The following is a 22,667-nucleotide window of genomic DNA, read 5'->3' on the forward strand; positions in this document are numbered from 1 at the left end:
CTGTTTCTGAGCTGTTTCACTTAAGATAATGGCTTCCAGTTCCACCCATGTTGCCAAAACAGACATGATTTCGTTCATTTTTATAGCTGAATAGTATTCCACTGTATACAGATATTACATTTTCTTTATCCGTTTATCCTTTGATAGACATTCATAAACCTTTTAATCTTAATTGCCTGCTTTATGGTTGTGTTTATTGTTTTATTATTTTGATTTAACATTTTGCATATTTAAATTTATTTAGGAGAGTTAAGTATGCAGTGTTAGTGGAAACTTTTTTGGTTAACAGCTTATAGACTTATTAATTTTAACAAGAACACCAGTTTGGCTTTGTAGGATATCTGATTTATGGAATATATTAGGATATTAGGAATATTTTAGGATATCAGTTTTTTTTTTTTTTGAGGTACAGAAAACTGGAAGTGGACTGTCATAGTATTGCTGGTAAGAATCACTGGGGCTCTTGATTTAACAAATAACTAAGTTTGTTTTTTTTTTTTTTGAGACAGTGTCTCACTCTGTCACCCAGGCCAGAGTGCAGTGGCAAGATCACGACTAACTGCAGCCTCGATCTCCTGGGCTCAAATGATCTCCTACTCAGCCTCCCAAATAGAGAACTGCATGTTCTCACAAGTGGAAGCTAAATAATGTGTACACATGGACATAACGTGTAGAATAGGACACTGGAGACTCAGAGGGCGGGGCGGGAGGTGAGGGATGAGAAATTACTTAATGTGTATGACTTATATTATTCAGGTGATGGTCCCACTAAAAGCCCAGACTTCACCACGACGTAACAAAACTGTACTTGTACCACTTAAATTTATAACAACCACAAAAACATTAGAAAGTTTAAATAAATATGTATCCCTAGAAAGTACAGGTTGATTTTCACTTAAAGGAAGACAGTCACAAGGCTGTTAACCTTCTCAACAAGAAGAGTGCATCTTTCTATGTATGCATAAAGCACTCACCTCAGGTCAATTAATCACAAAGCAACAATCTAACAAAAAAAGATAATTCCTGTCTTTGTTCATGTAAAACTGAAATGATAAAAAAAAAAAAAAAAAAAGTAGGCCGGGCGCGGTGGCTCAAGCCTGTAATCCCAGCACTTTGGGAGGCCGAGACAGGCGGATCACGAGGTCAGGAGATCGAGACCGTCCTGGCTAACACGGTGAAACCCCGTCTCTACTAAAAAATACAAAAAACTAGCTGGGCGAGGTGGCGGGCGCCTGTAGTCCCAGCTACACGGGAGGCTGAGGCAGGAGAACGGCGTAAACCCGGGAGGCGGAGCTTGCAGTGAGCTGAGATCCGGCCACTGCACTCCAGCCCGGACGACAGAGCAAGACTCCGTCTCAAAAAAAAAAAAAAAAAAAAAAGTATAATACAAACGTAAGTTAAAACGTAGAGCACTAAACCAGAAGCCAGAAGACCAAAGTTCTGGTCTTTTCTCTGCCATAACTAGATATGGGAATTTTACTGTGTTTCCATTTCTTCATCTGTAAAATTAGGGAGCAGGGGAAAAGATCACTCTAAAATTATTTCAGAGTTTTCTGAGCTTCCTCCTGACGAGCAAGGAGACTTGTGGTCTGATTCTCGAACTTTCCTAGCAGCATGGCCCCTAAATGCCAGTCTCCACTCCCGCCTCAAAAGAAGAAACCAAGACCATCTCCTGTTCTGAGACTGGAAGAGACATCATCAGCCTCTCTAGACTTGCCGAAGAAGAGAAAAAGAACAGCAGGAAGCAACTGAACATACTGATGAAGTACAAAATGAAATAAACAGGCTTAATGAACTGAGGGAGGAGATTTTGAAAGCAGAACAGAAAATAAACTGTCAACCATTTTTTTCAGAAGAGGTGAGAATTTATCGCCAAAATTCCAAGTTTTGGGGTTATAACGTTTGTCAACCATCCTCAAGTGTCTGCGCTGCTTAGGGAGAAGGACGAAGAGGGACTGCATTATCTGACCAAAGCTGAAGTGACAGAATTTGAAGATACTAAGTCAGGTTACAGAATAGACTTTTAGTTTGATGAAAATCCTTCCTTTGAAAATAAAGTTCTCTTCAAAGAATTTCATCTGAATGAGAGTGGTATTCCATCTTCAAAGTCCACTGAAATCAAATGGAATCTGGAAAGGATGTGATGAAACATTCAAGTCAAACACAGAATAAAGCCAGCAGGAAGAGGCAGCATGAGGCACCAGAGAGCTTCTTCACCTGGTTTACTGACCATTCTGATGCGGGTGCTGATGAGTTAGGAAAGGTAATCAAAGATGACATTTGTCCCATCCCATTACAGTACTACTTGGTTCCCGATATGGACGATGAACGAGGAGAAGGAGAAGAGGAAGAGGAGGAGAAGAAGGAGGAGGAGGAAGAGGATTAGAAGATACTGAGGAAGGGGATGAGGAAGAAGATGATGATGATGATGAAGGGGAGGAATGATAGTAGGATGAAGGAGAAGATGACTAATAGAACATTGATGGATTCAACCTTCCTTTTTAAAATTTTCTCCAGTCCCTGGGAGCAAGTTGCAGTCTTTATTTTTTTGCCCCTCTTGGGGCTCACTTGCCCTGCTCTTGAGGTCTCTTTTCTCTACACCATGGTTCTCAACTTATTTGGGGGGTAAATACTTTGAGCAGAATATTATGGGATAAGAGTCTCTACCCCTTTCTGTTCCAAATTCATTTTTATCCCTTCCTGTCTGAACAAAAACTGTATGGAATCACCACCACCGAGCTCTGTTGGAAAAAAGAAAAACCTGCTCCCTTCACTCTTCTGGAACCTGGAGGGTGCTAGGCCCCTGTGTGGTAGGGCACAGAATTCTAGTTCCTTTCCTCCTTTTTCTGTATACTGGACTCAGAGAGTACACTGTGTCTCTATGTGAATATGGACAGTTAGCATTTACCAATATGCATCTGTCTACTTTCTCTTATTTAAAAAGGGGAAAGAAAACTCTAAAAACTGGGGTTAGAGAAGGTCAGCAAAGGGTGGATTTGAGATGGTTGGGTGGGTTAAGCGGGCATTTTGACAACATGGCTTCTCTTTTGGCATGTTAAATTGAGATGTCTGACACACATCCTTGCAGTTTAAGGTAATACTTTTAAAATAAATTCTCTCCTAATGATGACTTGAGCCCTGCCACTCAATGGAAGAATCAGCAAAACCTGTAGTATCTTATTTGGAATTGACATTCTCTATTGTAATTTTCATCCTGTTTATTTTAAAAATTTTTCTTCTTGTTTCACTGGAAAGATGATGCTCAGTTTTAAAAGTTAAAAGTGTACAAGTTGCTTTGTATAAGTTGCTTTGCTACAAAACTAAATGTGTTCACAATGGAAAAAACTTTTCAGCTCAAACATCTTATGATTCCATGACCCAAAGTGAGGTATGTCATATTACATTTTCTTATTTTAAATAGAAATTAAAAGTACATAAGTTTGAGTTAAAGGTAGCATTATATTGTTTTTAACTAAAAGAGGTAGCTGTACATACATTATTTTATTAGCAATAATAAAAACTCATGAAGAGATATAATGAGAATTTAATAATAAGAATATACAATGCTTTCCCTGGATAAAGTTACTTCTGTAATACTATTTTTTTAATTTAAAAAATTATCTTCTAAACCATTAACTTGAAATACTTAATAGCTACTTTTATAAGTCCTATTTTAGGAAGCCTAGACAAGCAAACCAAATTAATAGAAATTGAGAGTAGAGAAAATTAGCAATGGGCCAGGTGCAGTAGCTCACACCTGTAATCCCAGTACTTTGGGAGCCCCAGGTGGGGAGATCACTTAAGGCCAGGAGTTTGAGACCAGCCCGGACAACATGATGAAACCCTGTCTCTACTAAAAATACAAAAAAATTAGCTGGGTATGGTGGGGCATGTCTATAATCCCAGCTACTCAGGAGGCTGAGGCAGGAGAATTGCTTGAACCTGGGAGGCAGAAGTTACAGTGAGGCGAGATCGCACCACTGCACTCCAGCCTGGGTGACAGAGGGAGACTCTGTCTTAAAAAAAATAAAATAAAAAAATCAGCAATGCCCTCTTCTGGGCTACAACTACTTAATGAATAATATATACAAGCCTTGGAACTTATTTCACAATTCTTTTTGAGCATGTGTGCATGGGTTTACCAGCCATTTCAACTTTTTTGTTTTTTTGTTTTTTTGAGACGGAGTTTCACTCTTGTTGCCCAGGTGGGAGTGCAATGGCATGATCTTGGCTCACTGAAATCTCCGCTTCCTGAGTTCAAGCGACTCTCCTGCCTCAGCCTCCCAAGTAGCTGGGATTACAGGTGCCCACCACCATGCCCAGCTAATTTTTTTTTGTATTTTTAGTAGAGACGGGGTTTCACCATGTTGCTCAGGCTGGTCTCAAATTCCTGACCTCAGATGATCCACCCGCCTCAGCCTCCCAAAGTGTTGGGATTAAAGGGGTGAGCCACCACGCCTGGCCTCAACTTCTTTCTTAAACCTGACTGGATCCAGCAAATATTTATTTAAAGTATTGTCAATATGGCGGGCTTTCCCTTTAACTTTCATTTCCCATTTCTCTTCTGCTTCCAATACTATTTATTTATTTATTTACAGAGTCTCATTCTGTCACCCAGACTGGAGTGCAGTGGCGCAACCTAGGCTCACTGCAACCTCCGCCTGCCAGGTTCAAGCAATTATTGGGCCTCAGCCTCCCAAGCAGCTGGCACCACAGGTGCATGCCACCATGCCTGGCTAATTTTTGTATTTTTAGTAGAGACTGGGCTACGCCATGTTGGCCAGGCTGGTCTCGAACTCCTGACTGCAAGTGATCTGCCTGCCCCCACAAAGTGCTGGGATTACCATTGTGAGCCACCACGCCCGGCCCCATTACCATTTATATTTTAGCATACTTTGCAGTGTCCACTTTGGTTTTCCATTTTCTACATCTTTACCATGTCTGGTCTCTCTGTCTCTCTTACATGTGATTTCATTTCTGACTCAAGGGACTTCATTCACCCAGTAGGTATTAGGAGTTCTGAGATCCTCAAATTTCAGATTTCCCATGTTCCACCTCCTTTCTGCAATACCAGATGTAGCAGGTTTGCCAGCAAATTCAAACATATTATTCTGTCAGTTTAAATTTTCCAAGTTGACATTTTTATATTCCATTTATTTTCATCACTAGCAACTAGGTTGCTTAAAGTCTAAGGATTTTGCCTTTTAAATACTTTCTAGCACTTTGATATACATTGGAGAAACCAAGGAAGTTTCAAATTCAAAATGTCATCTAGTCAAAATGGAGAGGAAAAAATAGCACCCAATATTTAATTTGTCAAAACTGTGCAACACAGCCCTTTTTTGGAAGGCCTAAGAAAAAAAATTATTGTATGCTATAATATAACTATAAAAGGTATTGGAGTTTCTTTGGGGAATTTTACCATATTTCTTGAAATATGGGATCTGTACAAATTTGAATCCCTCCAGAGTTTTAACTATAATTCCTAAAGTTATCATTTACAAATATAAATGTTCATTATGAATTCATTTTTACTTCTTACCTCCATTCCTCAAGAGGTAAAAATCAAATCTAGGGGAAAAATAATACTAACTAAATTTGATAAAGCTCACTGTATCTAGTATAGTGTTGGCTAGTACACTCTATGGCTATTTCAGAGTCATAACTAATCTCTCTGCTTTCACCCTTGCCCCCCAGAGTTTACTCTCCACAAAGCAGCTAGACTGAACCCTATAAATCTAAACTCTCCAAAAGATTCCCATCCCACTCAGAATAAAATCCTCCTTCCTTATTATGGTATACAAACCCTACATAACCAGTCATCAGCAATCCCCAACACTACTCCCACACAATTCTTTTACTTTCTTTTTTCTCTTATATATTATCCCCTACCATTCTCCTTCAGCTTTCCTCTCCAGCCAGTCTAGCCTCTTCCGCCATTCTGGAAGGATATACATCTCTACTGTAAATACAGTCTCCAGACTTTTGTCCTCAATGGTCCTCTTCCTGAAACGTTTTTATCTCAAAAGTCACAAGTTTGACTCTTTCAGACAGTAATTATCTGCTCAATGTTACCCCATCAGAGGCTTTCCCCAGCCATCTAATCTAAAACAGCACATTCACTGGGCATGGTGACACAGGCCTGTAATCCTAGCACTGTGGGAAGCCAAGATGGGTGGATCACCAAAGGGCAGGAGTTGGAGAACAGCCTGGCCAATATGGCAAAACCCCATCTCTACTAAAAATGCAAAAAAAAAAAAAAAAAAAATAGTGGGGCGTGGTGGCACACGCCTGTAATCCCAGCTATTCAGGGGGCTGAGGCAGGAGAATTGTTTGAACCCGGGAGGTGGAGGTTGCAGTAAGCCGAGATCACACCACCACACTCCAGCCTGGACAACAGAGGAAGACTCTTTCTCAAAAAAATAAAATAAAATAAAAAATAAAACAGCACTTCTATATCACTCTCTCTCCCTTTACCCAGTACTATCTTCCTCCCTACCACTCATCATCTCATTATATAGTAAATCAATATTTAGTTAGCACCTGCTTCCACCCACTATAATGTAATTTCCATGAAGGCTGTGATTTGTTCAGTGCTGTTATTTCCAGTGCCAAAAAACTACCTCGTAGGTGCTCAATAACTGTTGAGCAGATGAAAATTTAAAATGTCTGACTCTAGAATCCATGTTATCAACTTTACTTATTCATACCCACCAAAGAAGTCCTTTAAATAATAAATGTTAGAAGCATATTTAAGCTGAGAATATTGATTGCCTCTAAAGAAGAGGATAAAGGGAGAGAAATACAGGGAGATTAAATGTATACCCCTTAAATCTTGAACTATATTAATGAGTTAATTTTTCAAAATTAAACAAAATGCAACATGTTAATTTAACAGGTTATAACAATGACTGAATTACGTTAACTTTCCAATTTAATTCTGCATTCTCAGGATATGGAACACTAATGGCCAAAACATGACAATCTTCATGTTGTTTTCTGGTGCTTTTTGTTGTTGTTGTTGTTTTGACACAGAGTTTCACTCTTGTTGCCCAGGCTGGAGTGCAATGGTGTGATCTGGGCTCACTGCAACCTTCGTTTCCCAGGTTCAAGTGATTCTCCTGTCTCAGCCTCCCGAGTAGCTGGGAATACAGGTATGCACCACCACAGCCAGCTAATTTTGTATTTTTAATAGAGATGGGTTTTCACCATGTTGGCCAAGCTGGTCTCAAACTCCTGACTTCAGGTGATCCGCCCACCTTGGCCTCCCAAAGTGCTGGGGTTACAGGCGTGAGCCACCACGCCCAGCCCTGTTCTAGGGTATTTTAATAAGACTCTCCGGGAATTTCTCAAAGCACAAGAAGTTAAATGTTACTTTCTTAAATGTTCCCTACTTTTGTATCATATTACATCTTAATTAGCAATCGCCTTGTCAGTAGGAAGTCCTTACCTACATTCATCTGTTCATTCATAAAGGGTGACACAGCCACCAAACAGTAAGTGGAGTCTGAGGATAGGAAAAACAAAATCCCCAAGTGTTTTTGCCTACTCTCACCACTCAGCACAATATTTGACACCAGATGTGTGGGGTTATTTCCTCCACACACCAAGCAAGCAGCGCACAAGCTGGGTGTCTTACAATTTAACTCAATTCTAATTCTATCTACCTAGAGATAGTGTCAGATTCCACAAGTCCAGGGCTCAGGCCCACATGACTGTCCTAGACTTCAGATGCCATTTCTGATTGATTGGCAATAAACTGGGGTTTCCACAACCCCTTCCTTGGTTAGATTAATTTGCAAGAGTGGCTCACAGAACTCAGGGAAACACTTTACATACGTTTACTGATTTATTATAAAGGATATTACAAAGGATACAGATGAACAGCCAAATAAAAAGACACAGAGCAAGGTGTGGGAGAAGAGTGGCTGAGCGCAGTCCTTCAGTAACTTCCATGTGTTCAGCTCTTCCAAAGCTCTCTGAACCCAGTACTTTCAGGTTTTGTGAAGGCTTCATTACATAGGCATAGTTGATTAAATCACTGGCCATTGTTGATGAGGTTAACTTTCAGCCTCTCTCCCCTCCACAGAGATGTGGGGGTGGGGGTGGGATGGGGGGGTGAGGAGTGCTGAAGTCCCGACCTTCTATCAGCCTCTCCTCAGTCTTTCAGATGACCAGTCCCCATCCTGAAGCTATCTAGGGGTCCCCAGCCTCCAGTCATCTCATTAGCATACAAAAGACGCTCTAATCACTAGGGAGAGTCCTAGAATTTTAGGAGGTTTTTTTTTTTGGCCAGGAAACAGAATAAAGACCAAATATATATTTCACAATATCACATAAAGTTTCACTGTTATAAGAAACTCTGTCACCAAAGTTCCCATAACAAAATATTCCAGGATATGGTCCATTATATCCAGAATTTAAGGTCCTAGGCCTGGTAATACAGTTGGGCGGAAGAAGGGTTGAGTAGGAAAAAGTAGAAGCAGCAATCCAGCCACTTCTCACTTCCCCTTCTAACCACAGCTAGTCCCTATTTAGATAGGAAGCCACTCCCAGTTCTCTTGAAAACAGTGGTCCTCTCAACTGCCAAGGCCACAGGAAGAAGGTCACTTTCAGAAAAGAAAACCCAGAATGATGACAGTAATGAAATCCTTCATGGACCAATAATAGACTAATGGTCTTCCCAGTACTTTATAATTCTCACTATATCACAAAGGATGAGGATTATAAACCCAAAGTTAGAAAGAATAAGCACTGATTTCTGCCAGCTATAAGGTAATAGACGATTGCACTTAACTTTCAAAATCAAATAAGGCTGGATACTTTTCCAACTCTTCTGCATTAAATTATTAGATGTTCTATGATAGTATGAGAACCTTAACCTTTCTGTATGAAATCCGTTTTTTGTTCGTTTGAGATGGAGTTTCGCTCTTAACGCCCAGGCTGGAATGCAAAGGCGCAATCTCGGCTCACTGCAACCTCTGTCTCCTGGGTTCAAGCAATTCTCCTGCCTCATCCTGCCAAGTAGGTGGGATTACAGGCATGTGCCACCACGCCTGGCTAATTTTTTGTATTTTTAGTAGAGACAGGGTTTCACCATGTTGTCCAGGCTGGTCTCGAACTCCTGATCTCAGGTGATATCCACCCACCTCGGCCTCCCAAAGTGCTGGGATTACAGACACGAGCCACCGTGCCCAGCCTCTGAAATCACTATTACATACACATATTCTGCTATCATTTAAATAATCAACACTCTGTTAAGATTTTTAAAAATCACTACAGAGTTTTCAAAAAATTACTAAGAAACAGTCTGTGTCCTATTAAATGACAGATGGAGCAATTACTAACTCAACTGAAATGAGACAGAAAATCTGACAACTGGAAACTGTCATATACAAATTAAGGTTGGACCTAAGCAAAAGCATTACAAATGGTTTTTCTTTTGCTTTTATATTCTCTTTAAGAAAAATACCCATCCTGGCTAACCCGGTGAAACCCCATCTCTACTAAAAAATACAAAAAACTAGCCAGGCGAGGTGGCGGGCGCCTGTAGTCCCAGCTACTCGGGAGGCTGAGGCAGGAGAATGGTGTGAACCCGGGAGGCGGAGCTTGCAGTGAGCTGATATCCGGGCACTGCACTCCAGCCTGGGCGACTGAGTGAGACTCCATCTCAAAAAAAAAAAAGAAAAATACATTTAATTGCAAACAAAGTATAAAGTAGAAGAGTAACTGATACTTTGTGACATTTTACCATTCCCCTATAGTCAAAATATAACAAAATATTTGAACCAATCATATTTCACTCCTTGGTTAGTCACTGTATATAGCAGAGACTCTATACTCAGTAGTTATAGATTTAGTTATGAAAAACAATCCCTATACTCAGTAGTTATAGATTTAGCTATGAAAAACAATCCACAGGAATACCTTGGCTCTCACTCTCCCAAAGGTAGATACAGCTGGCATCTTGAGCATGCTAGTCAATCTATCCAAATGCACAACTACTAATATCCCACCACTCTCTAGCTGTTTCCTATTTCATTTCATTAGGGAGACAGAGACAAACCAAAAAATATGATAAGAGAATGTCAAATGTGGCCAGGCGCGGTGGCTCACACCTGTAATCCCAGCACTCTGGGAGGCCGAGGCGCATGGATCACAAGGTCAGGACATCAAGACAATCCTGGCTAACATGGTGAAACCCCGTCTCTACTAAAAATATTTTAAAAATTAGCCAGGCGTGGCAGCAGACGCCTGTAGTCCCAACTCCTCAGGAGGCTGAGGCAGGAGAATGGGGTGAACCCGGGAGGCGGAGGATGCAGTGAGCCGAGATATAGTGCCACTGTACTCCAGTCTGGGCAACAGAGCAAGCCTCCGTTTCCAAAAAAAAAAAAAAAGAATGTCAAATGCAACCGTTCCACCAACACTGTTATCTCCATAACATCCTATAAAATTATCACTCAAGCTCGAATTACAACAAACTCTCAATAAATCCTAGACCACTTTTATTTTCACTGGACAAATAAAATATCCCTGTTCTTGTCCCACACTGCCTGAATTTCCATTTTCCAAGTCATGTTGTCATAAGGGCACACAACTTCACCCATTTGTTGTACTTGTAAGCACCAGAAAAATCAAGTACATTAACTCAAGCAGGTTGAGTTAAATCTGACAATTCACTTAACCTTTAATTACTTATGTGCTAGACATAAAAGAATGAAACACATGGCATGCAGAAAAATTGTACAATCATATCACATAGAAAAAATTTTAAAACTAGGTTAGGAAAAGTAAATCAATAAATTTTGGTTAATCAAAGTATGTTCTGAAACATTAAGTCTGATAACTTCTTCCTAATAAATACAAGAGCCTGAATTATTTTCTTAAAATTTTGCTATTTCAAGTACAGAATTTTTTACATATTTTTCTTTAAAGCGTTAAGTCACACTGCATTATGTCTATTTGAAGTACTACTTAAATTACTAGAAAGAAATCAAGATAACATTAAACTCTTAAAATATTTTTGGTAACTGAAGGAATTATCTTCTGTGTTGTTGTCTGTATTAAAGGTCGTATCATATTTCATACTTTTCTTAGATAAACATTTAAACAGCATACATGGTATGATAGAGAAAATTATAACAAACTCACACCAAATATCAGCCTTTCTGAATTTCCAAAAAAGGGCACAACTTGCAAAAAAAAAAAAAAAAGGGATCCATAATTTTCATGTATCAAGAAAAAAATATAATAATCAGTTTTTCTAAAGTACTCAAAGAAGTCAATTTGAGGCAACACTACCAGAAAAAGTGGCCAATGAAATCATACAAAATTTCTAAACTTAAAAAATGTAGTTGGCTCTTTCTAAAGGTGAATATTATCGTCAAATCAGTAACTCAAACCAGCCCTAAATGTCTGCTTTTTTTTTTTTTTCCAGGTAAGCAAGTGAGATTTAATTTTTTTGTTTATTTGTTTCTTTTTTGAGACAGAGTCTCGTTCTGTCACCCAGGCTGGAGTGTAACGGCGCGATCTTGACTCACTGGCAACCTCCATCTCCTGGGTTCAAGCAATTATCCTGCCTCAGGCTCCCAAATAGCTGGGATTACAGGTGCCTGCCACCACACCCGGCTAATTTTTTGTATTTTTAGTAGAGACGGGGTTTCACCATGTTCACCAAGCTACTCTCGAACTCCTGACCTCAAGTGATCCGCCCGCCTTGGCCTCCCAAAGTGCTGGGATTACAGGTGTGAACCACCATGCCTGACCTGTTTTTGTTGTTTTTTGTTTTTTTTTTTAGATGGAGTCTCACTCAGTCGCCCAGACTGGAGTGCAGTGGCGCAATCTCAACTCACTGCAAGCTCCACCTCCCAGGTTCACGCCATTCTCCTGCCTCAGCCTCCCGAGTAGCTGGGACTACAGACGCCCACCACCACGTGGCCTGGCTAATTTTTTGTATGTTTTTTAGTAAAGACGGGGTTTCACCTTGTTAGCCAGGATGGTCTCGATCCTGGCCTAATTTTTAAGTTACAGCAGAAACTGGATTTTCTTCCTAAGTACTGGAGTATCCCCTAGTGGACTGGTGAGGAACAGTTTCTTGTCTTACTAAATCAAACTCTTGTCATAATAAATTCACTTTTTTATAATCTCACCTAAATAACTTTTTTCCTATAGTCAAAACAGAGTTAACATTAGTTTTTATAAATTTCATAATTTTGACTACAATGAAGGTCCTGCAAGGTAGAAACACATTTTTTTTTGGCAAATACCATTTCCAGTGTTTCAAATATAATAACCTCTTTCAAGAATCTTGTTACATGAGCATGAATTTAGTAATTGAAAAACCAATCATCCTTAATAGTTTCCTAATGACATAACTTAAGGCAAAGGAAGTTTTTATGGAAATTAAACTACTTCACTGAACTAAATGTCAACAATCAAATCACGAACATTAAGCAGAGTGCTTTCTAAAGAGCCAGGGGTTTCAAGCCAGGAGGCTTGAAAATGATTTTTTTTTTTTTACATATATAATTTATGCTAACATGGAATAAAGATTTCTAAAAAACCATTTTTAAGGTATCAACATTCTATTTACACACAAATTAAAACTCAACACACAAAACACTTCATATTTCTGCAAATAATTAAAATCCACTGAAGAATACAAGGGCTCCAGCTAGCAGTATGACTGGAACCTTGTGAGAAACCCTGAGCTAGAAACACCCAGCTAAGACACTCTCAGATTTCTAACACTCAGAATAAAAGTTGTTTGTTTTAAGCTGCTAAATTTGGGGATAACTGGTTACTCAGCAACAAATATGTTGTGTTTAATATGCCTAAAGAAAAAAAGAAGGCAATGATAGTAAGAAGAATATGGCATTATAAAACAAAGAAAATAACAAATGTTGGTGAGGGTATGGAGAAACTGGAACCCTTGTGCATTACTGGTGGGAATATAAAATGGTAAAGCCACTATGGAAGACAGTATAGTGATTCCTCAGAAAAATTAAACATAGAATTACTGTATGATCCAACAATTCCACTTCTGTATATATATTCAAAAGAATTGAAAGCAGGAACTCAGAGATACTTGCATGTCCATGTTTACTGCAGCATCAGTCACAACAGCCAAAAGGTGGAAGCAACCAAAGTAGTCCACAAAGAGATGAGTGGATAAAGAAAATGGGCTAGGTACACACCATTAAATATCATTCAGCCTTAAAAAAAAAAAAAAAAGGCCGGGCGCGGTGGCTCAAGCCTGTAATCCCAGCACTTTGGGAGGCCGAGGCGGGCGGATCACGAGGTCAGGAGATCGAGACCATCCTGGCTAACACAGTGAAACCCCGTCTCTACTAAAAATACAAAAAACTAGCCGGGCGCGGTGGCGGGCGCCTGTAGTCCCAGCTACTCGGGAGGCTGAGGCAGGAGAATGGCGTAAACCCGGGAGGCGGAGCTTGCAGTGAGCTGAGATCCGGCCACTGCACTCCAGCCTGGGTGACAGAGCAAGACTCCGTCTCAAAAAAAAAAAAAAAAAAAAAGAAAAAGAAATTCTCACACACATTACAACACGGATGTACCTTGAAGACATTAAGTTAAATGAAATGAGCCAGTGACAAAAGGGCAAATACTGTATGATTCCATTTATATGAGGAACCTAGAGTAATCAGACTCATAAAGGCAGAAAGTAAAATGTGGTTGCCAAGGGCTGGAGGAAAAGGGCAAACGGTGAATTATAGTTTAACAGATGCAGAGCTTCAGTGCGGAAGAAGAAAAGAGTTCTGGAGATGGACGGTGGTCATGTATGGTTACACAACAATATGAAAAGAGCGATGGCTCACACTTGTAATCCCAGCACTTCAGGAAGCCGAGGTGGGCGGATCACTTGAGGCCAGGAGTTTGAGACCAGCCTGGCCAATATGGCGAAACCCTATCTCTACTAGAAATACAAAAATTAGCCGGGTGTGGTAGCAGGTGCCTATAATCCCAGCTACTCGGGAGGCTGAGGCAGGAGAATCGCTTGAACCCAGGAGGTAGAGGTTGTAGTGAGCCAAGATCGCACCACTGCAATCCAGCCTGGGTAGCAAGAGCAAAACTCAGTCAAAAAAAAAAAAAAAATTTCAAATGGTTAAAACGGTACATTTTATGTTATATGTATTTTACCACCATTTTTTAATAAGATCAGATTTTACAGAGAATCAAACAGAACCTGCAGAAATAAAAGACACAATAATTGAAATTAGTTCAATGGATGAATATCAGATTAGATCAGCTAAAGAGGACTGTGAATACACAAAATGTAGCATGGTGATACAAAAATTGAATATATCAAACAGAAGTTATGCAACATGAGGACAGAATAGAATGTCCAACATATCTAAATACCATTCAAGAGGGAAAGAAAAGAAAAATGAGAAAGAGGCAATATTTGAAGATATAATTGCTGAGACTTTTCCAAAAACTGCTATAGTTTCTGGAAGCACAAAGAATTGCTAGTAGGAAAAGAAATCTATACCTAGTCACTTTCCAGTGAAAATGCAAGACACTAAAGACAAAAAAATTTTAACCACCAGATAGAAATGACAGATTGTCTACAGTAAGGACAATTATACCAACAGTTTCTCAATAGCAACAATGGCACCCAAGGGATAATAAAAAAAATATATATATATTGAAAAAGCTAAAGAGTAAATCAAATACTCTTCAAGGCCGTACAACTAAACCTGCTATGATTTTGAGGGCCCTTTTACCCCCACCAAAAGACTATAAACTCAACTCACCAATACATTATAGTTAACTAATTCTTAAGCAGGAAGGGTGTCTGGTTTTCCTCCAGAATACACCTGCTTGGTTAAAAAAAACACACATTTAAAAAACAAAAAAGGCCAGGCAAAGTGGCTCACACTTGAAATCCCAGCACTTTGGGAGTCCAGGGAGGGTGGATCCCCTGAGGTCAGGAGTTTGAGACTACCTTGATCAATATGGCGAAACCCCTTCTCTACTAAAAATACAAAAATTAGCCAGGCGTGGTGGTATGTGCCTGTAGTCCCAGCTAATTGGGAAGCTGAGACAGAAGAATTGTTTAAACCCAGGAGGTAGAGGTTGCAGTGAGCCAAGATCACACCATTGCATTCCAGCCTGGGTGACGAGAGCAAAACTGTCTCCAAAAAAAAAAAAAAAAAAGTTTTCTGCTGGGTACAGTGGCTCACACCTGTAATCCTAGCACTTTAGGAGGCTGAAGTGGGCAGATCACTTGAGCCCAGCAATTTGAGACAAGCCTGGGAAACATGGTGAAACCATGTCTCTACTAAAAATACAAAAATTAGCTGGGCACAGTGGCACACGCCTATAGTCCCGGCTACGTGACAGGCTGAAGTGGGAGGGTCACCTGAGCCTGAGGGGGTCAAAGCTGCAACGAGCTATGCCACGCCACTGCACTCCAGCCTGGATGACAGAGTGAAACCCTGCGTCAAAAAAAAAGTTTTCCAGGTGATTTTGATACATACTCCTAGTTTAAAAGAAAAGGAAAAAGAAGGAAAGGTAAAAAGGGAGAGAATACGATAAAATAAATGAGACAAAATGTTGACAATTAGGGAATCTAGGCAAAAAGTACATGAGACTTGTTTGTGCTATTCTTGCAACTTTTCTGTAAACCTGAAACTATTTCAAGATTTTAAAAGTTATTTTTAAAAAACCCACCTAGGCCGGGCACAGTGGCTCACGCCTGTAATCCCAGCACTTTGGGAGGTCGAGGTGGGCGGATCACCTGAGGTCAGGAGATTGAGACCAGCCTGGTCAACATGGTGAAACCCCCGTCTCAACTAAAAATACAAGAATTAGCCAGGCATGGTGTCAGGCGCCTGTAATCCCAGCTACCCAGGAGGCTGAGGCAAGAGAATCGCTGGAACCCGGGGTAAGAGGCTGCAGTGAGCCAAGATCATGCCACTGTACTCCAGCCTGGGCAACAGAGCAAGATTCCGTCTCCAAAAAAAAAAAAGGCCACATATGCCAGAATCACACAATCTGTTTCAAGATGCCACTATCTTTTCTCAACATGAACTCTAGGAATGGTAATAGGGTATCATGTCTATAAAATTATCCAAATTATCCTTTTTTTTTTTTTTTTTTTAAGATGGAGTCTTGCTCTGTTGCCCAAGCTGGAGTGCAGTGGCACAATCTCTGCTCACTGCAAACTCCACCTCCCAGGTCCAAGCAATTCTCCTGCCTCAGCCCCCCTAGTAGCTGGGATTACAGGCATGCACCACCATGCCCAGCTAATGTTTGCATTATAAGTAGAGATGGGGGTTTCGCCATGCCAGGCTGGTCTCGAAATCCTGACCTCAGGTGATCCTTCCGCCTCGGCCTCCCAAAGTGCTGGGATTACAGGTATGAGCCACCGTGCCTGGCAAATTATCCCATTATTATCTGGAAGCATTCGTGATGAGGGAATAGAGATTGGATGTGTTTAAATCAGTTACTGAAACCTACTAACACACAGGTGTCAATAATTCATGACAGCCTCACTGTAAAGGTATGGAAACAGTTTCCATGCCTCTCCCATCCTCTTAATGACTTTGTACTTATGATATTCCTAGTTCTTAAACTGTACAAAGTCTCAGTGGGTGACTGTGGAGGTCCATTTAAAATTCCATTCTCTAACTTAATGTTTCTTCTCTCCTACTAATTTTCCTATGCAACCTCACATCAAACAACAAACAGAAGAAGAGAAACACAAACTTTACCTTCTCTCTTTTTCTCCCCCTTTAAACTTCTCCAATCTCTCTACATCTTCACAGAAAATGTACTCTTAACATTTTGAGTTATTATATGAAAGATGTAGTGGTAGAAGTTTTATATACATTATCTAATTTAATTCTCAAACCACTCTATGCAACAGGCATTATCCTCATTTTATAAATGAAGAAATAATTAGTTCAAACAATCACACAGTTAATACCATAATTTTAACACAAACCTATCTAGTTCCAAAATCCATGCACTTTCTACATCACAATGCTTTCTTTTTTTTTTTTTTTTTGGACACAGGGTCTCTCTCTGTCACCCAGGCTAGAGTGCAGTGGCAATGATCACAGCTCACTGCAGCCTTGAACTTCTGGGCTCAAGCAATCCTCTCACCTCAGCCTCCCGAGTAGCTAGGACTACAGACATGTACCTCCATGCCAGCCAACATTTAATTTTTGGTAGAGTCAGGGTCTCACTGTGTTGCCTAAGCTGGTCTCAAACTCCTGGGCTCAAGCGATCCTCCTGCCTCAGCCTCCCAAAGTGCTAGGATTACAAGCATGAGCAGTGCACTGCACCTGGCCCCCAATGCCTTTTTTTCTTTTTTTTTTTTTTTAGACGGAGTCTCCCTCTGTCTCCCAGGCTGGAGTGCAGTGGTGGCAATCTCGGCTCACTGCAACCTCGTTCTCCCAGGTTCAAGAGATTATTGTGCCTCAGCCTCCCAAGTAGTTAGGATTATAGGCGCACACCACTCCACCTGGATAATTTTTATATTTTTAGTAGACATGAGGTTTTGCCATGTTGGCCAGACTGGTCTTGAACTCCTGACCTTGAACTCAGGTGATCTACCTACCTCAGCCTCCCAAAGTACTGTGATTACAGGCATGGGCCACAGTGCCCGGCCCACAATGCTTTCTTGAGTTACATTTACGTTGTCTCACTTTCAGTTCTCCTTCCTGAATAATATATTTCTATACAGTACAGAACCTTATCAGATAGCTAGACACCAAGATATAGTTTCACAAAGATAAAAGTTAAACAGAAGTTAAACAGAAGTTTGTCAGTCACAAATTAAGAGCCTTTTTTTCTCTCCTTCAGATCCCAAACTTAATTTTAGTTTCACATATTCTATCTCCTACCCTATTTGGGCACAACTTAAACCCAAAAAATGATACCTTCCCATTGAGAACTTCCTTGTAGAGATTTTGCATGCACATGGTAGATTCCAATTATAAACTTATCTGATCCACTATTGTGTGGGGAGTCTTCAAGAACACCCTCAGATTGGATGATTCACTAGGACTCAGAAAACTCAGCACATAGTTGTACTCATGGCTGTGCTTTATCATAGCAAAGGGATATAAAGCAAAATCAGCAAAGGAAAAAGGTGCATGAGGCAATGTCCAGAGAAAACCAGGCCCAAGTGCCCAAAAGTCTTCTCCCAGTGGAGTCACACAAGACACACTTACTTCCTCCAGCAATGAGTTATAACAACATGTGTAAAATGCTGTCTCCAAGGTTCTGCTTAGGGGTTGATCACATAAACACCCTCTGCCTACTACACAGCAAAATTCCAGACTCCCAGACAGAAAGGTGTTCTGTGTAAACCACATTGTTTATACAAACAGCTTAGGCACAATGGGCCACTCCTTTTGGTTCTGGAAATGGTAGGAAACCTCCCCAAATCCAAGTTCCTAGATGCCAGCCAAGGGTCAACTTTGGAAGCAGACCTCGCTAAGGATTATCAGTCTCAATCAGGCCTGCTATGTTAATTCTTTCTGCACAACTGAGATGTTCTCTTTGGAAATAACATGGTTTTTTGTCTTGTTTTTGGAGTTCTGTGTTTTTCTATTCAAAATGCACCCCCATTTCCTGTCATTTTAATTAAAATTACCTTACTGAAATTTGTATCTTTTTTGTAATTTATCAGCTACTTACGCCCAACTTTTAAAACTTTTACAAGCCACAAATACGGTGGATACACTATGGGATGGTCAAATTATTTGTCTATACTTAAGTAGAATACCTATGAGAAAAATTCTTTTAAGATTTAAAGATGGTAAAAAAAAAAAATTAATCTTAGCACACTGGGATAAATATCATTTGATACAATTTAACATATATATCATTATTGGTCTTCTATACTGTAACAGAATCGGTAACTATTAATACTTTTTTAGCAAAGAAAAGAAAAACGTGGCTCTTACTTCTGCTTATTACCAATTAATATGCACATCTGCAGATTAGCTGCTAACACTATGGAAGTGCCATTCTTTTAAAAATCACCACCTAAAAACTAGACAGGAAACCCACGCTTCCCTCTTCTTAAAAGAAATTAACTCACGACATTTTAAAAGGAATTAACCTTGCTGTCCTCCTACACATTTTTGTTTTCAATAGTTAACAGTACCTTAGACTGAGTATGTTCTATTCAACGGGTCACAGAAAAAACATCACAAGAATACTTTATCTCAGCTTAAAAATAGGAAAGGAGCTTAAATACCTGTATACAAATGTGTACTTCCTTAGTTTTTGGTTACACCAGCAAATTAAGTAGCACTGGATTGTAAGTGAATTAGTGATTGATCTGTACCCTGAAATAACTGCCTTTTCCCCCTATAATCACTTCTGTTAACATATGTCCTGTCCTTATGTAAACTTAATATGAGCTCAACAGAATGAAGAATACAGACGCCTTCAAGGAACTGAATCTAACAGAGGAAACAAATAACAATAAAAACTGTAAGGCAAAAGTACTGGATGTTAAATAGTGTGAAAAGAAATAAATGTGAAGTAAGTTCTAAAAAGAGATAAAAACAAAAACCAACCACCAAAAACCCTTTCTCCTTCAATTTAAGATCTCCAGTTCAGAAGATTCAGAAAAATGACAACAAAAAATTGCCTTGTATATGTTTTGGTTAGCAATACAAAATGATACACATGAAAGAGGCTTTAAAAGGATACACACCCCAGAACTTTATTATTAGATTGTTGTCTCCCAGTAGGAAAGTGGATATGGGGTTTGTTTGTTTCAGTTTTTGCTTATTTTTTTCCCGTAACAAAACATACTGCATTTGTAAAAAGAAAAAATTATTTTTTTCATTTCCTATCAGAGAAGTAAAGAATGTAGTAAATAAATGGCTTATATTTTCTTTTTCCTAAAGACAAAACAAAATCTGTGTTTTAATAAACATTTTATACTTGCACAAAGAATGTTTTCCTCTCTTCTGTTGCCTTTGTAAGCTGTTTCCTTAAAACTCAGTGATCAAAATAAATAAAATACAACTAAGTACTCCAGAAAAGATCTTCAAATTGGAAACCAGTTAGTATGTACCATCACCTTCCCTATCAGTACAGACTTCCCTCTCACTGAGGTCATCCTCTCCAGGTAACTTTCCTGGATCATCCCTCACTTTCAAGTATTATTATCCCAAAGATCATTCTTCTCAAGGTAAACAGTCTTTTTTTATTGCTATGTTCATTGCAAATAAGAAAAAAAAAAACCCTCTATTTTTATTGTTACAAGCTATTCACAGAAGCCCATGCATTAAGAAAGACATCTTGGTAGGCAAGAGGTTAGAGTTAGGTCTCAGGTCTCATGTTCCAGCTCTGGCCCCACATACTATACATTATTTCATTTAGTATGGAATTGGGATAAGAGAATTCTTTTGTCAAACTACGTGCCAGTATCACACTGTTTTAAATACTGTATTTTTATAACAGGCAGCATAGCATGGTGGTTAAGGGAGTACACCTTAGCTAAACTGCCTAGCTTTGACTCTTGTCTTTACCACTTCCTTGGCTGTGTGGCCTTGCACACGTTACTTAATATCCCAGTAATTCAATGTCCTTATTTGTAAAATGGAGATGATAATGATACCTATCTAATAGAAAGAGCTGATTTGAGGATTAAATATTTTAGGCTTTTAAAATATTTCCATTTACATATTTATTTACTTAATTTATTTATTTAGAGATGGAGTCTTGCTCTGTCGCCCAGGCTAGAGTACAGGGGCCCGATCTCAGCTCACTGCAACCTCCACCTCCCAGGTTCAAGCAATTCTCCTACCTCAGCCTCCCAAGTAGCTGGGATTACAGGTGGGCATTACCATGCCCAGCTAATTTTTGTATTTTTAGTAGAGATGGGGTTTTGTCATGTTGGCCAGACTGGTCTCGAACTCCTGACCTCAGGTGATCCACCTGCCTCGGCCTCCCAAAGGGCTGGGATTACAGGCATAAGCCACCACCCCCGGCAAAATATTTCCTTTTACATACTATCTGCTCACTGCAAAAAAAAATTCAAATAACACAGATATATGTAGAGTTAAAAGTGAAAGTTCCCTCTGCATCTCTACTCCTACCACCCAGCAAGGAACCTAAAAAAATACTAAGATGAGCTGGGTCTGGTGGCTCACACCTGTAATCCTAGCACTTTGGGAGGCCTAGGCGGGCAGATCACTTGAGGCCAGGAGTTCAAGACCAGCCTGGCCAAAATGGCAAAACCCCCCCTCTACTAAAAAATACAAAAATTAACCGGACGTGGTGGCGCATGCCTGCAATCCCAGCTACTCGGGAGGCTAAGGCTTGAGAATCGCTTGAACCTGAGAGGCAGAGTGCAGTGAGCCAAGATCGCGCCACTGCACTCCAATCTGGGTGACAGAGCAAGACCCTGTCTCAAAAAACAAAACAAAACAAAAAAACAAACAAACAAAAAAACTAAGATGATTCTTTTAGACCAACTGATAACTTCTTTGTTTCATTCACAGTTGTCTGGACCAAGAGAAACCTCCTCTGAATCTGATTAATAGACTCTGAACATCACTTATTCTAGAGTTTCAGATAAATGTAGTTACTAGATAGAAACATGAGTAGTGTCTCTAAGGAAGGGACTGAGTGCTGCATGTAACATAACAGGTGACCCAAATATTTAGCAACCAGCAGAGCAAAGTCCTTACAACTCTTTTTTTTTTTTTGAGACTGAGTCTCACTCTGTCACCCAGGCTGGAGTGCAGTGGCGCAATCTTGGCTCACTGCAACCGCCACCTCCTGGGTTCAAGAGATTCTCCTGCCTCAGCCTCCTGAGTAGCTGGGATTACAAGTGCGTACCACCATGCCCAGCTAATTTTTAATATTTTTAGTACAGAAGGGGTTTCACCATGTTGGTCAGGCTGGTCTCAAACTTTCGACCTCGTGATCTGCCCACCTTAGCCTCCCGAAGTGCTGGGATTACAGGCATAAACCACCGCGCCCGGCCCATTACAACTCTTCATCAAATATTTCCAGCTGCCCTCCCAGGCACATAACAAAACTGCACTTTCTCCATGACCCCCGGCATTACATGAGGCCATATGACTTGCTTTGGCCAGTGAGATATAAAAGGAAGTGATATACATCCCTTCTGGCTTTTAAAGTTTCCACCAGTACTTGACTCAGCACTGTTTCTCTCTGCAATGGTAACTGCCAGCTTTCTAGAAAGATGGTTGAAGACTCTTGTCAGCCTGGGTCTCTGGGTGACAAAAAATGGGCATAGCCCACCTCCCACCTCCTTCGGGGGGTCTGAGGGGGTAAGACCCACCTCCTGATCCATATGGGACATGTATTACAAGTGACGAACTTTGGATATGTTAATCCATTGAGATGAGGGAGGGCGGGTAAGGGGGATTGTTATTGTGGGTACTAACTTACCACCTAGTCTATCCTGATTACACAGACCAACTGATTCTAAAGTTAAAATAGAATATAAGTAAACAACAACAGCCAGGAATATTCTGAAAAAAATAGCAATGAAGAGGAACTAGCCCTGCCGATAACAGCAAAAAAATAAAGACCTAATACTTATACAGCACCAACTACATGCTAAGCACTTTTCTAAGCACTTTATATAGCTTAACTCATTTAATCCTTGCATCAGCCCTCTATTAGATAGGTATCAT

General features: G+C 40.0%; 1 protein-coding gene and 1 pseudogene across 4 annotated transcripts in view; one reads left to right on the forward strand and one right to left on the reverse strand.

Annotated features, from left to right (window-relative positions):
- ABL2 (ABL proto-oncogene 2, non-receptor tyrosine kinase) overlaps positions 1-22,667 on the reverse strand; it is a 121,605-nt gene that overhangs the window by 74,704 nt on the left and 24,234 nt on the right. The gene's annotated exons all lie outside the window — the stretch shown is intronic.
- LOC102118886 (protein SET pseudogene) lies at positions 1,615-2,472 on the forward strand (annotated as a pseudogene).

This window comes from Macaca fascicularis, chromosome 1, assembly GCF_037993035.2.
Source record: "Macaca fascicularis isolate 582-1 chromosome 1, T2T-MFA8v1.1".
Taxonomy (NCBI): Eukaryota; Metazoa; Chordata; class Mammalia; order Primates; family Cercopithecidae; genus Macaca; species Macaca fascicularis.